The sequence below is a fragment of the Drosophila teissieri genome, chromosome 2L (genome assembly GCF_016746235.2).
Source record: "Drosophila teissieri strain GT53w chromosome 2L, Prin_Dtei_1.1, whole genome shotgun sequence".
Taxonomy (NCBI): Eukaryota; Metazoa; Arthropoda; class Insecta; order Diptera; family Drosophilidae; genus Drosophila; species Drosophila teissieri.
Genome location: NC_053029.1, coordinates 18,493,724 through 18,509,477, shown reverse-complemented (window position 1 = coordinate 18,509,477; position 15,754 = coordinate 18,493,724). Strand labels below are relative to the sequence as shown.

At 43.3% G+C, this 15,754-nt stretch overlaps 1 protein-coding gene and 1 non-coding gene across 3 annotated transcripts in view; one reads left to right on the top strand and one right to left on the bottom strand.

Moving 5' to 3' along the window:
- LOC122624846 (matrix metalloproteinase-2) overlaps nucleotides 1–15,754 on the bottom strand; it is an 80,087-nt gene that overhangs the window by 38,354 nt on the left and 25,979 nt on the right. Inside the window, exon 1 of one of the 2 annotated variants that reach the window (XM_043804590.1) lies at nucleotides 8,308–8,891. The exons of the other annotated variant lie outside the window; for it this stretch is intronic. The gene's annotated coding sequence lies outside the window, so the exon portion shown is untranslated. Of the gene's footprint in view, nucleotides 1–8,307; nucleotides 8,892–15,754 lie in introns of those variants that run through there. 2 annotated transcript variants of the gene reach the window in all.
- On the top strand, nucleotides 11,937–12,008 carry Trnam-cau. Its single transcript has one exon. It is a non-coding gene; the product is annotated as a tRNA-Met (tRNA).

Sequence of the window (15,754 nt, the reverse complement as noted above, 5' to 3'; positions counted from 1 at the left end):
CGGAAGTTTTTTGTTTCTCCGATTTTTCCAGCTCCTGGCTGGTCCTGGTCCCCCATTTCGTATTTAGTTACAACACCCGGTCATGCCTTTGTTACAGTTTGCTTAATTGCAACGTTTTGTAACATAATTGCGGCACTGCTGTATCCGCCAGATACGTTCTGCTCCTGCTCCTGATGTTGCAGCATCCTTTTGTCCGCCTCAAGTGGCATTTTAACCATCCTTTCTCGGCGATTGCAGATTGCGCACATTTTCAGTTCAGTTCGAAATTCGAATCCAACAATGGCTCATTGATTGGCCGGCGAACACGTACGACAGGTTCATTAAAAACGCGCTGCCTGCAAGTAGGCAGTGCAAAACACATTCGAGGCTTACAAATCATAATTAGTGCTGCGGACCCTGCATAATTAACGCTATCAGTGAGCAAACACATTATAATGTACGATTATTATCAATGGGGGCGATGGGGGCGGGCGTTGGTTTTTGGGGCACTTCCCCCACTTCTCAGGGGTGGCAAAAGCCCACTTAGTATGCCAGACAGGCAGACGCAGTCTCCGGCCGTAGGCAGCTGCCAATAAAAATACAGCTCAAACACCACCCCCACATCCTTCGGCTATCAGCACGGAGCGCGATGTGCTCGCTTGTTTGCCGTTTTTTGGTTAGGTTGGCATATGCAAATGACTTTGGCGCCTGGTGCGTCATTATGCGTGTCGGCCGCCCCCGCTTCGGGCACTGGATTCTTCAGCCACTGATGGTGCACTGCACAAAATGTTATTCAAGGTTAGCTCTCAGGACTGAAGACAGCACATTCAGCAAAGCCTGTCTTTCAAATCTTGTGCTCTTTATATTGAGTATACATATGTAGTGTAGATACAACTACACGTTTTAAGCTTTCTTTTCAATCTTATCTATGTGGTTTGTGAGCTATAACTTCATATCTTTTATGAAAGCAGTAACGCACAGAAAGTAACGAAGGCATTGATTTTCTCTCACTGCTTATGACTGTGGCCAAATGAAGGTAATGACGTCAAATTCAAATCGCGTCTCATATGTTTTACTTTGGTGCGCTAATTTTATGATCATTTTGGCCCGGTAACCGGGGGCAGGACGTGTGCCTCTGTCAACCCAGAAACATCTTCCTCCCCATCCGAACCCCAACCATTTGGCATGTCACGTGTAATTTGCAGCGACCTTTTCCACCCACGCACCACCCACACCCAAGGCCCTCCCACTACCCCCTGCCAATGTGCTAACGACCAATTTGGGCCCTAAAATATCTTCCCCGAGCCATTGTTGTTTTTTATGCTGCTGTATCACTGTATTCTGAATATTAAATTAAATGTATTTTAAAGTGAGTTCAGGCTTCTCGTGCTGAATAAAAATCCCGGGTACTTGATGAAGGAATTCCATGCTGGTCATTTTAATTTGTACATATTTGATATTCCTGCAGTAGCGCCAGGAATTTTGTTCACTTTTCAGCAGCAGAAACAAACACCCAACATTATGGGATCATAGATACCGCAAAAATCATAAGCGCAATCGCAAAACCATCCAAGTTGAATAAACTGCATTGTGTGTTAGTAAAGTGGTTGGCATTTACGCATCCAATCAATTTCGGGCTGCCCAATGAACCTATGGTGCCAGTCTCCTGGGCGCCCGCCCAGGTTCATTATGCAAAATCTCCTTTGTTTCACAACATTTCCTGGTGGAGATGCCTTTATTAGTAATGTAAAATTCCGTGTGTGCGAAAAAATTAATTATTGAGTCCGCATGCTAAAAGAACGTGGCCTTTCGCATGTGGTTTTTAAATAGCGCGACAGTTTCTCGAAACAAAAGCCATGCACTCGAGGTCCTGGGACTTAGACAGGGCCGAAAACACTCGACAAAAACGCTACAATTGCTGACTAAAAGATGAAATTCTACATTTCTAATTTTTTTTATGCGCCTCACCTGACAAGCCAGTGGCCTGTGTCAAGTCGGGCCAGCCACTTCAGCGGGACGACACATATAAGGACGAGTGCACATATATATGTATGTAAAACATGTATATGTATGCGCAAAACAATGCAGAAAGGATTCCGTTGATGAGGTGGGTTTTCCGACGTGGGAAATGGGAAGGAGAAGGACTCTGCGCGGCTTGTTAATTTCAAGTGGCATGTTAACTTTCTGACATTAAGTTGGCATTTCATGTCAACTATGCAGCCGTTGTTGAGTGCCACCCCGAATCCCCAAATCCCCCACTCCTGCGCCGTATCCTTGCCACTCAACCTATCTCTTTGGACGTGTGTGTTACATGCGGAAAACGGTGTTTAGCAAAATGCCATCATTATGTTAATTATAAATGCAACCGACTACGGCTTGGCCTAAAAGGAGCGGAGTGCCAGGAGGGCGGGACAAAGAGCCAGTGCATGCGCCTCTGCGGCAGTTACACTTCCGTTTCCGGCGCCAAAGCGGAAGTGCTAAAACGCTGCGTTTTTGCCAACTCCGCCCTTTCCGTAATAGCCAGGCATTATCTTTTATTCTGCAGATGTGTGCAATTATCGGGTAGTGATATGAGCTCTTTGGCTGCCCGTAAACTACTTATATATTGCTGTTCTGCAAGATACAATTTCTACGGTCTTTCCCTCGATTTGCGTATGAGCCTCGCATTGAAGTTCGGCCACATGACTTGACACTTTCAGTTGATCTCAATTAAGTCCGCGCATAAACAAACTCGATGACTCGCATAGCTCCCTCTGCCCTAACAGTCTACCTCTCCCTGTCGCTCTAGATTTTCTCGTGGTCGTGATGCAAATTGTATTTGATTGCTGTCAGCGAGAAAATATTCAATTTGTTTTCGGCCCTGCTTCTATTTTTATTTCGTGCTATTACAACATGGCATTTTTAATTTAAGCTGAAAGGACACAATGCAATACGCTAAGCAAATCCCATATTGTGTATATTTTTTTTTTTAATGCATGTTTGGACCAGATTGCAAGAATCTAATGAATATATGGTAACGTCTTTGCCAAATTGATGTTACTTTTTCGTGACCAACCAACAACAGCGCAGAAATCATTAAATCAAAATAGTTAAAAAATGAGCAGGAACATAAATTTTCTCCGTTTGATTTATCCAACTTAACCAAAACAAATTCAGTTGATAAATGAGCTAATTATGTTGTCATGCCCCGCCGAGAAAAGATGGCTATTGCGATGGGTGGCAAATTTTCACCACTTCGCCGAACGCAAATTTACTGAAAACAAGGAAAACTTCTGTGGCCCAGCGGGAAACGAAGACACAGCAAATTATGTATACTTTCATCATCCGATGGGAAACCTAAGTTGGCGTCCACACAGACCCCATCCTGGCCCGAACTCATCATCCAGTCCGATTCCATTCCACACGAAGCAGCTGCTTAACCGCACTAACTTTTTGGCATATCTCTCATAATCTGTGTCTGTCAACGCCTCGGACTCCACTTCCTCGTCCACTTCCCCTTGCTCCCGCCACCGCCCTTCCTCGCACCCATTATCCTTCTCGGACTATCCAAGCGAAATCTCATTAAAAACGTCCTTGCAGCCATGGGCATAAATCTGAAAATTAAAGCTCACAAATCGGCGGGAATTCAAGAAGAAAAGCGAATCCCGATTCGTGCCGAGAAAAACTTCACCCCAGGGGCAGTTGTGCGGCTATAAGGTGGCGATTCCTTGAATTTATGGCCCTCCGCCATGTCCAGGATCCAGCTACTGTTCTCTCACCCGGTGCCGGCATAAAAACCCATTTAAAACGCAATTATTTTGCGTTGATTCAATATGGCGGTGTTTGATGGATGCCAGGCGAGCAGCATCATCAGTGGCCGAACGGCAGCCCCGGATTCCGCGGGATCCAGCTGGGTGGCCGGCCAGGTAAAAATGGCCAACTGGCCTCCACTCATTTTTCTGCGGTTGCCCAGAGACTCTTACATTCAGAAAAATGTGTTGCAAAATCTAGAGCATGCCGCTAACAAATGAGAAGTGACACATTTAATAAAGCTTCTTCTCAAAAATGGGATACAGAAATGTTGCTTTTCAATAGACTCTGAAACTCTTACTATGTTAATATTCCCGGTATTGCTACTACCATAATTCGTTAAAAAAATTGCTTGCTTTTATAAGTTATTATATTATTTTAAATGGTGATTCTAGTGAAAGTTATTTCATACTGAATGATGACATAATTTTTGTCATGAATTCTAAGATTCTGAATGCGACAAATAAAATGTTGAAAATGGTTGATAGAATACAAAGTTACCGGCAAGCCGAAACGCAGTGTTGTCTTGCATAAAGAAAATGTTTTTCGCCATGTTTTTTAGACATGAGTTTTGAAATTTTATGGCTGCCTTTCTGTGCGCACCCACTGTAGTTGCCATTGCAGTTGGCTCTGGCTCAGCTCAGTTTCCTTCTTTATGACGAGGCCAGCTGCAGGATGCTTCGAGTCCTGCCACTGGAGCCCCCTGCAGCCTCAGCAGAAATCTGCATCTGTCTGTGTCAGAGGAGTCCGTGTCCTGGGGAGTAAGTGCGGGTATGGGTATGAGTATGGGTGTGCTCTATCAACACTTTGCGCCTTAGTGCATGCAATGCATAAAACAGTGTGTCCTAGCTGCGTGTCCTGGCTCAGCTATTGGGCTCTGAATCTTTGGTAGTCTTGTAACTGGAGTCCAGAGCCGGAGTCCGTGCCTATCTGGAAATTGTGCTGACAGGCAACAGGCAACATGTTGGCCAGCCGCCAACTCGGTCAACAGTTCGATGACGTATGCAGACTGCAGCCGAAAGTGTCCTGCAGTGCGCCCTGTCCGCATCCTGTCCGCATCCTGCTGCTCGGCCAAGGAAAAACTACGTGCGCAACATAAAAATAGAAATAACGGAGAGGAATTGTCGCATATGACCGGGCAGGAATTTTCGACCGCACATAAAAATTTAAATTAAACAGCATGCCGGATTAAAGGTTAAGCTGCTAAATAAATGAAAGTATTCGAACACTTTGTTAAGAATTTTCATAAGCTCAGCTTGTCATTCGACTAATTGGGGCTTAGTTATTAATTGGCAACAGTCAAAGTTAATAATTTAATTACACAAAAGCCTTTAATGCGCTAAACGTCTTAAGATAATTGGTACATCGTTGCCATCTTCTTTCACAATTAACGCCCCATTACTTGGGCGGTCCCTTCCTGAGACCAAGGCATCCTAAATCCTTCGTTGTATATATCGCTCTGGCAATTTGTGTTTTCCCCAACTTGTTCTCTGTCGATAACAATGGATCATCTCGAACCTGCAACCATAATCTTTACGGCACTTCCCCGCCCCATAATCCTTCATTAGGAGCCTGTACTTTACACTCCAGTTCACACAGCATCCTTCCAACCCATTTGTAGGCCGAACATATTTCAATTTCCTTGGGCTACTGCCTCCTGCCGCATCCTTCCAATTTATTGCCCCTTCATTGTTTTTCTGCCGCCTGCGACAAACCCAAAATGTCTAAAAACATTTAGGCCGCATTTCATTTCATTACGTTTTTATCTTTTTTCGGCTCTAATTTCATTTTGTGAATATTTTGGTCCTGGTCCTGCTCCTGGTCCTTCCTTTCGGTCCCGGCCCGTGCAAGGGCTTAATTAATTCCCCCAAAAATATTTATAACTTTGGGCCCAATACGGCTGCTGCTGACTACTGAAACATATTTTAATTTATATTTCTTGAGTGTGTGCGGCTTGTCAATGGCTGGGAATCTAAGAAATTTATGCATGACTGCAACAGGGTCAAGTTGCAAAGCCCTAGCCTTTAATGCCACGCAGCTGCCGGGAAAGCTGGAAAAGCTGGGAAAACAAAACTGACTCGAACTGAAGCTGAAACTGAAAGAAACTTTTAGTCCTATTCCAGGGGTTGCGGATGGATCCGACTCCCCAGATAAGCAGATTTATGAGCTAAACACCGAAACTCAAATAACTGGAGACACAATTCGGTTTTTCGGTTTTCGTATTGGATCCGGGTTCTCCAGCCCCGAGAATTGGGGGTCATGGCAGAGCGCCCGGAAGCGTGAAAGCCAGATAAAAGCACACACACCCAGAAATATGCGAGCGGAAGATTTATGAGCAGACAGGACACACAAGGATGTGAGTGGCGTGGCCCGATGATGGGCAGCAGAATGTCACAGGAAGTGCGAAGCGGGCAACTATTGACATGTCCTTTCCCCCGGAACAAAAAAACCGAACCGCCCTTCCATGTACACCACAGTACCATAGTACTGGGTAACGACAGACGTGCGTATAACCTTACAGTTGTGGTCAGGATCGGAGGACGGGGCAGAGGAACCGAAGGAGCTGCACAGACATTCCCATTCCCAGGTAGGGAGGTGTCAATTTCGTTTTCATTAAGTTGCTTCTGCTTGACTTGCTCCTGACCAGGGGTTCTCTTAATTTGCGTCACTTTGCTTGGACGGCGGGTATCAAATTTCAAAAAAAAAAAAAGGCAAAAAAATCAACCAACAACTAAAAATGAGGGAACAACTGCAAAACGGCTGCTCGTTTGTAAAAGAAGAAGCGGGAGCAAAATCGGCAGAAGCCCTATTTACGTTTCGTCTTCATTTTGCATTAATTAATACTTATTACAAAAAAAATATATATGTATGCGTAGTAGAGCCAGCAAAGGTAAAAGGTAGCAAAAGGGCAGTGAGATTCCTTGGTCTTCATTTTTGGGTTTTGGGTCTGATGGCCGAGTTTCGGGCTTTGGGGCTAGGTAAAATTTTAATCACTTCCTTCGGCGGCTACATTTTGGTTTCAGTTTGTTGCTGTTGCTTAACTTGGTTGAGTCCTTCTTTTTTGTTGGGATTTTTGGGGCTGGGAGGTGGTAATTTGAGTCTGTTAACATTTTTCTGGCCAGGATGGGAATTTTCTTTGTGGCCTCGCCTAACCTAGCCAGGGACTTAATTAAAACTAATTCCATTTAAATATAATATGGAACATTTTGTGCCGGCGACAAACGATTTTCACTTCCTTTCTGTTTAATTGAATTTTTAGGCAGTCTTTGTCTTTCACGCAAATCTACAAAAGATTCTAAGTCTCGGGGCGAATGGCCAAAAGGCAGGGGAGGGTTGACTTTTTGGGTTAAAATCTTTTGGTTTTGTTTGTGGGAGTTGCCATAAACAAAGCCGAAGGTTTAAAAAGAGTGGGGGACGGGAAAGCAAAGTTTGTTAGCTAATTTGGCATGTTTCTAGGATACTGTATATTTCGTGGGTGATTTACATGTATTATAAATCTTTCTTTAAATGCAGCTGACTTATAGCTCTGGATTAAATGATAAGCCAAGAACCAGGTTTAATTTCAGAGATTTTGATTAATGGCACATATATCGGTACTTTTTATTATTAATTGCAAAGTTAAAATCTTGATTAATTGCTACATGAACAACGCCTGAAACTTGTTCATTTATTTCTATTATTTAGGTATTTGAACTAGATAGAAATCTGTACTTAAAAATTCCGCATTAATAGAGTAATTTTAATTAAATTCTCTTACCTTTTGCCAATCGCTTTGACATAACAATAACCATATATTTGTATTAAGTATCAAGAGCGTATTATGAATGCAAATCAGCCGTATGGAATAATTACTTTATAAAAAAGCAAAATAAATAGTATTAATTTCACCAAACATGCCAAAGTATCAGAGAAAAAATCAATTGAACCAAATTTAAAACCCCAAACAGAACGGCAAACAAAAAATGACAATCGTTAGAATTGCCAGTTCAAAAAAAGTCAGTAATCAACTAGAAAATGTTTGACAATTGATGGTTGATTGCAGACAGACAAAGTGGGGACACAACAAAAATCAGCAAACCCATTTGCATTTTAGTGCCATATATATAGGCATATATATCCCCTAATTGGCAGGCTGACAGCGGCAAAATCGAAATCGGTGGTGGCGATGAGAAATTGTGGCGTATAATTTCAAATTGATTGCTGGCATATGCCAACAAGGCTAATGGCCGTAGCCGGAAAAGCGGGTGAAAATTGTGTAATTTATGAAGAGATTCGCACGACACTCAATTAACATGGAGCCGGGAATCACTGGGAATAGGAGATCCAGAGGGTATCAAGGCTAATTTCGACCAGAATATATGGCCCGCCCGATGGTCGAGGTTGCAATCTAATATTAATGCCTTGCGGCCGCCTGCATTTATTGGCGCATAAATCACTTGCACAGGGCAAAATCACAGCACTCGAAGGAGTTTGGCTTGACTAGCTGTTTGGTTGGTTGGTTGGTTGGGGTCTAAAGTCGTCTTAGCCAAAGGCACTTACCCATCAAGAAGGCTCCGCTTTGTCGTGCACTCATTAGAAGGCGCACATCCTTTTCTGCTGGCTGCACTCGGTGGTCCTTTTCTTTTAGCGTTTTTTTCTTTTTCGTGACTCTTTCATGTCAATTAATGCGACGCACTCTTCAAATATTAGCAGACATTATGTGCCCGCACTAAGCCCTCGGCTGGCGGGGCTCTTAAAGCGTTTCCGGCGAAGGAACCAGGAACAAGGACCCGGGATCTGTTTGCACAATGAGCACACAAATGACTTGCAGCACTTCAGCCTGGCTTTTTGTTCTTTAATCGGGGGCATTATTATGATGCCTCCACCTCGACGAAGATGAGGAGAACGACGAGAACGAGTCCTTTCGGGGATTACGTGTTGACGCTGAATGCGCCGCTGATTCACGATTCATGTCTAGAGTGGCTCACTTCCTCTGCCATCTCCATCTCCATCTGCATCGCCATCATCAATTCCACATACACCTCCACTTCCAGTTCCATGCCGAGATGATCTTGGTGGTCTGACTGGAGGGCTCCTTCTCCGGCTGAGGCTTTCCATTCCATTCTCCAGAAGGCTGGTCCTTCCCTGGGAGCACCACTCACACTGACCACTTGGCAGTAACTGAGCTCCGTGCCAAGTGTGCCGCCGTATTTCAACGAAAAGTGTCACCAAGCTCGGCTCGATCTCGGAGCTTTTTCGCAGAGCTTTCGGGAGAGTATAAGAGATTGCTGCGCAGACGCATCCTTAATTGCCGCTCGGCTTTTTAATGAGTTCGGTTGGCGGACTCGGGCTCGTTTGCCTCGGTTCGTGTTTGTCTCACCTCGACGCACATGTGAAAATTAAAAGCGCTTAACCACAATTAACAATTGGCATCCCTCACATTCTTTTCCGGGCCCAACAAACAAACAAATTCTGCTGGACCAAACATTAATCAAGACGGTTGTGACACTAAAGCGCCCATCTATTAATCAACTAAGGCTCAGAAAACATAAAAAAAATGAAGGAAAAGTAGTAAACCATGCCGCACCGCCTGCATTAACTGATTGTTGTTGGTCTGGCCACGAAACTTGTCAGTTTGAATAAAAGTTTGGACACCGGCCAGTTGCTGTATCGAATCAAATCAAAGTTTGATTTGACAGCCAGACAAACAGAACCGAAAAGGATGCCCGGAATTGATGTTGTTCTTTCCGATTCGCCCAAAACTTCAGCTTGGAGTGGAAACTTTGCGGCCAGAAGGCCAGTGCAGCGTAACACGGAGTCCAGGAATTCATTTCGCCGGATTCCGAGCAATGCCCCATCCACTTTTGCCCCAAAGCCAATATCAATTTATCAATTAATGCGGCTAATGAGAGGGCGAACTGTGAATCGTTGCTGTGTCACTTAATGCAAGGCTCCCCCAAACACACGTATTTACGTTTGTATGTACATATGTATTGCAAAATTAATTAGGATTCGCTCGTCATCAACTCTGTCACATAGCGCCATAAATATGTGTTGGCACAAAGTATGTACATACATAGATTGTCTGCCGGGCGACTTGGCGGCCATATAAACGTAACGAGATTCCACCGCACGGCAAATTGTTGTTGGGCTTTAATTGACAATCAAAGCCAGTAATCAAATTTGCCTTCTGACATTTTTCATTAGAATTATTATGTAGTTACAGCGAGTATAACCCACTTGCGATTGCAATGCCCCCCTTTCCGCCCCTTCCTCCAGAGGACTATATCAACAGCATTATATCGCGGCCACATCAAAGGCGTAAAATTGTGAGGACAAGAGACCTTTAATCAAAAGTTCCCTGGGCGTATGCGTAGTGCAGAGTTCACAGGAATGTCGCAGGGCAAAGGACGGAAAATTATAGGGAAAAAATAAGGAGAGGAATAAAGAGGGTCTCCGCTTTTTTGAGCAGATTTTCTACTTCTTGAGTAACATTAGGAACCACAAATTTTATTAATTCTAAAGTTCCATTTTTTTTCTTATCTTCTTATCTAACCTTCCTAACATGTGCCTTGAATGCATTACATAGGTGGATGTCGCAAAGAACTCTATACATAGGCGATATAAAAACATACATACTGCAGTACTTCCGTGTTACTTCGGTAATAAGCATTCCAGTACAAAAATCTTCTCATTTCTTCCTAGAAAGGCCCTGTCTTTTATATTCCCCCATTCTGATTAACTGAACGCGGAAAGCCTCAAATCCCATGTATACTGCAAATCATGTTACAAGCAAAGGGAACGGTTGTAGTCGGGAAAAATGGCAGAAAATTAGAGAGCTCATTTTTTGCATTTTCAGTTCGATTTGATTCTGGCGCTTGTCATTTAATATCCGCAATTAAAGTGGTCATCAATCAAAGCGAAACCTAAATGAATTAAAAGTAAACGAAAGAACAAAGCAAAGGATGAATGCACGGGGCACAACAGTAAACAGAAGAACCAAAGGAACAGGGATAAGCGGAATGGAGCAAATGAACGAGAAACGAAAGGAAAGAAGCGACTGAAAAGGAAACCGAAAAGCGGCGGCAACAACCGAAGGATAAAACCCAACACAAACAGCGGTCGCTTACGCACACTGTCACACCAACGATGACCGTTATCGTTGTCCAGTCCTCCACTGAGAAAAATTTTAGCCATCATATTTATTTATTCCTCGTGCTCTGGTGTTTGCTTAACTTGGCATGACGAATATGTTAAATGGTAAAACTGTTAAATTATTTTTAGGATTCTACTTTAGGTCCTTACTTTTTTTAATTAACCTGAATTTTTAAACGCTTCTTCTTTATTCTATTCCAATTCAAAGCAGATATAAAGCCGTACAGAATTTTTCTCAATGTACCCTTATTCGTGCCCTGCGAGTGTCTCCGTTCATCCAGGACAGCGATAAACAAGTGCTATACAAACAAAGACGGCGCTGTACTCTGAACCATTGATGATTGAACAGGACATTAATCTAACAAAATGCAGACAGCCTGTATGGGGGTTGGAGGAGTGGTTCCGGGGGCGAGTAAATCAACTGACCAACTGTGAAAGTGTCAAATTTCAAGCCACACATTGTTGGCTCCGCCTCCTCCCGCGCCACCGAGGACCGAACTCCGCATCCTGACCATCCGCATCCTTGTGGTTGCCGCTGCTCCTGGCCACGGAGGCAAACATAATTACGCGGATGCCAATGCTATACAGACGTGTATAATAATACCGCAGGATCATATGTATGGGCACATACATTTATATAAATAGTGAGCTTGGGTTCCTGGTCAGCGTCATTGGCGTTTGCGTCATGGAATATAGTGTGTCATTGCTAATTTATGTCAGTTTTCCGATGCATTTTGTATGGAACAGCCTTGGGAGCTGCATTTTCAGGTAGCTTTTAATTTGTCTTGGATATTTAAGGACATTTCTTGAAGTGCTATTGTTTTTATTGGCCATTCTATTTACTATCATTGATAGATTTATCAAATTCCAACCTGTTGTTTAATCTAATCTCGAATAGAATCCCGTTCTGATATCATTGCCTATCATACATTCACGCTAACCTTCAGTTTAGTCGGTATCAAATCTGGTTTATCCACGCTAATTTTCAGAGTGTCACCCTGATATTTCGAAATCTATTTTGTACATTCCGTATAAGCAGAGTGGCGCAGTGGAAGCGTGCTGGGCCCATAACCCAGAGGTCCGAGGATCGAAACCTTGCTCTGCTAGGGTAGCAATATTTTTTGTATAATATGTATTTATTTTTTATTATGTAAGTCGCAAACATATAAACACCTACTGCAATCCACATTGGAATGTATGTATACCCGCTATAGGTCGCTCAACATTCTGTATGCTACTAATGAAGTTTTGTTGGGCACATTTCAGTGTCAAATCACAAAAGTGACAAAATGCAATCGCTTTCGTGGCTTCAATGCTGCGTCGTCTCGTTTTGATGGTTTTGACACAACAGAGGAACAAAGGCACCCGAAAATCGTCAGTTGAAGCTGCTCATTTGCTGTCCATGGAAAATTAGACGTTAAATTAGCACACAAAATTGATGCACCAACGGCTCTGTGAGGCAAGTTGGGTGTTTCTGGGTGCTTTTGGGTGGCAGGATGGCTAAGCGACAGGCTGCGAGTGTTAAGTTGCCCAAAAAGGACGATCTGCAACGGCGGGTGTGTTTGTGCTGCTCCTGATGTTTCTGTGGCGCAGTGACTGATGTGGCACAAAAACCAAATGCCCAGCCTGACTGACTAGTAGTCAGCGGAAAAACACAGACCCAGCCCATTACACTTAGAAAAATAAATCGTATACTTCTTAGAGTTGCAATAGTACATATCTTTAAATGAAGAAATGAAAAACTTGAAGCCTTAAAACAATGTTTTATTCAGTTTTATAAATTAAATAATTAATCGATAATTTTGCACTTCTTGTTCATAAAGGGTAGTTAAGTTCTTAATTTTTTCTCCAAGTTACCAATTTTTTGAAGCGGGAAGCGAAACATTTGGACATGCTAACATATTTTTTGTGTGTGCAAAAACCAGTCTTTGGCCCCCGAATTGACACGTACAAAGAAGCGGACCGCTCGTCCATCCGCTCCTCCCTCCCCCACCAATCCCCTTCTTACCCATCACCAGCCAGCTGCTGTTGTTGCGGCTGTGTCAGCGGGCGGTTGGCAAATGGGTTTTCAATGGGTTCCGTCCCTCGGAAGCCCAATCCTCCAGCCGAGGATTCGACGGCTCGAATTCGGTTCGCCCGCAGCTCGAACAGGAAGCGAGGGACTTATAGGCATTTGTTCGGTGGCAATCCTGCAGCCCACTTGGTTATTAAATTTTGAAATGCTACACCTTTTGCGGTATCGGATTGCCGACTCAAGGAGTAATCGCTAAGACAAAAGATATACTGCACGTGCATATCTGTGTGTGTGCTGAACGAAAGGAAACCCTTAGCTATATGCTATCAAAGTTCATGCAAAATTCAAAGGCCCAAGCCAGCATAAGAAAATATGCCACATCATAAATTTGGCATATATCACGAGGTGTGTGGGTGTATGTGCTGGTGTGGCTTGCTGTGTCTTGGTGTGTGCCAGTGCAATCCTTTCACAGACACTGCCCGCACACAGACAGATGTTGACACAGTTTCCTTGAGCTCCGTCTGAGCTCAGCACAAAATGTCTATTTTAATATGAACCCAAATTGAGGATTTTATTTATGCACGAGCTTAGTTTACAATACTTGCTAGCTTTACCTCAAGCAGCTTTTGTTCCCTACTGTACGCGCACTTTTGTTTCTTTGGTACCCTGTGTTTTCACTCTTTTGGCCCATAAAGACACCCGGACAAGGGGCAAATGACTTAAAAAATATACAGATACGGAATTTTATGAAAAAATATCATAATAAAAATCTCCAGCAGTTAAAATAATTGTCACAGTAATAAAGCAATGTACGAAATTATAACTGACCCGCCGAAGGGCAGATCGAAAAGTTATTCCTATGACATACACATAATTTTTCAGGTAAATGTGAACTCAAGTACCAGTGAACTTTTAAGGACTGTGCATAAGCCGCTTTCGATTTCCTGCCGTGGCATCCAATTTACCATTACGCGCCCTGAAATTCACCTGCTAAAAGAGCCTTTTCATTGTGCAATTCCATTTTTGCCGAATAGCTTAGTTCGTACTTATAATATTCCATCGGGGAGTTTCTTAAAGCTGCCCTCTGCCAGTTGCCTACTGCCAGCAGTTACTGGGTACAGTCCGGTTCGCTGTTGCAGTCCTGTTCTGGCTGCACTTGCTCCGTTTTATAGCTGGCAAACATTATGGCCATGATTAATGGCAGATAATAATTTCGAGTGCCGAGCACTTGACAGCATACGAAAAGTCAGAAAACTATGGCCAATGGACGCCCATTAGCCCTCGTCGCCCCCCGAAAAAATGCACAACGGACCGACGGCGGACAGAGGAATGTCAGGAGAAATGGGGGGTTGGAGGTCACAGGCGGAGGACGCGAAGGATGAGACGGATAAAGGACAAAGTGCAGTAAAGGCAACTCTGCAAATGACTGCTGCAAAATAAAGAGCAACAGCATCAGGAGCTGAAGCTGAAGCAGCATAAAACTATTGCCATGTTCTGTTTGCGGCATTAAATGCCCTTTCCCTCTCGCTCCCTCCTTACAGCCCTCTCTTTCGCACGCTGTAGCTGCCGTCTCTTTCGGCCTAGTGCGTGTGATTTACTATGCCTGGCGAATAAATTATGATGAGAAAAACGCTCGCTGGTGTTGATCAGAAAATTATTATATGCAAATTAAAAATCGTAAAAAATTGGTTATAAATAAAGGCAATATAAGAGGGATAAATGTTTCACAAGTTGAGGCAGTTAGTATCTTCCTTTTGGAAGTCAGCAGACCCCAATTTAGTTGCGACTGTGCAGTCATCCAAAACTGATTTTGCCAAATCTCTTTTTTGGCTGATTTGTATATGTCACAGCTGTTGCAAATGACTATTATGTGTGGTTTTTTGGCTTATAGCTGTATTAATAAAGAATTTATAAAACTTAAAATTGTGAAACTGTGTAGTACGCATTAACGCTTTAAGCTCTGATCCAAAAGAGATTTTAGGTTCCCGGTTACATCCTTCGGTTAAAAGCTTTCCCATAAGGAGCACCAACACCAACTGACCTAGGACACAATGTCCCGAAACCAAGTGGTGCAGCTCGTGGTGGAGCTGCATTCTGTTCCAAGGATCCGGTCCTTTTCTTTTGTGGGCGTGCGAGTGTCCGTCATAAAATTACTTTTTATCATTGTAACATGGGCAGCAGGATGGCGCATTTGGGAAAGTCCTTGTCTGCTCGATATTTTGGCGAGTGGCGCATAGTTTTTATGACATTTGCCCGAAGACATCCGTTCACGTCTCCGCTTTAAACAGCTGGAGCTAAAAGGTCGCCCCACGTGCTAGTCCCTTTTTTTCTCTCTGTGCACCGTGTTAATGGCTCGCATGCACGCTAATAAGCATAAACGCAAACGCAAGAATGTGCGTGTTAAGGACTCTCGGCACATTGGTCCTTTGGCTTCGCCGTGCACTTTATTAATGTTGTTAAAAATCTAACAAATGCCCAGTAAGTGCGCAATGCACATTCACTGCTCTTTATTAATGCCACAAAAAGCGGCAATTAATGGCCAGCTCTTGACCACATTGTTACTGCTAATAGAGAGAAGGATTGGGAACAAAAAAAACTGGTCAAAATGAAACAACTTCGCCTCAATTTGAAAAAAACCCTCTGAAGCTCGTACAAACTTTCTTTTTGCAATATTTAAAGAATTTTTTCAACAATTTTTCTAGTACCCAAAGAAAAAAAAAGGAAGAAAGAATTACGAACGGTTAAGCAAGAACAAAAGGTAAATGGGAAGGAGCAACAGGTGTGAAGACCAGTTTTCCTTTTATTGACACTTTTCCTGGTTGGACAATTGTTTGCCGA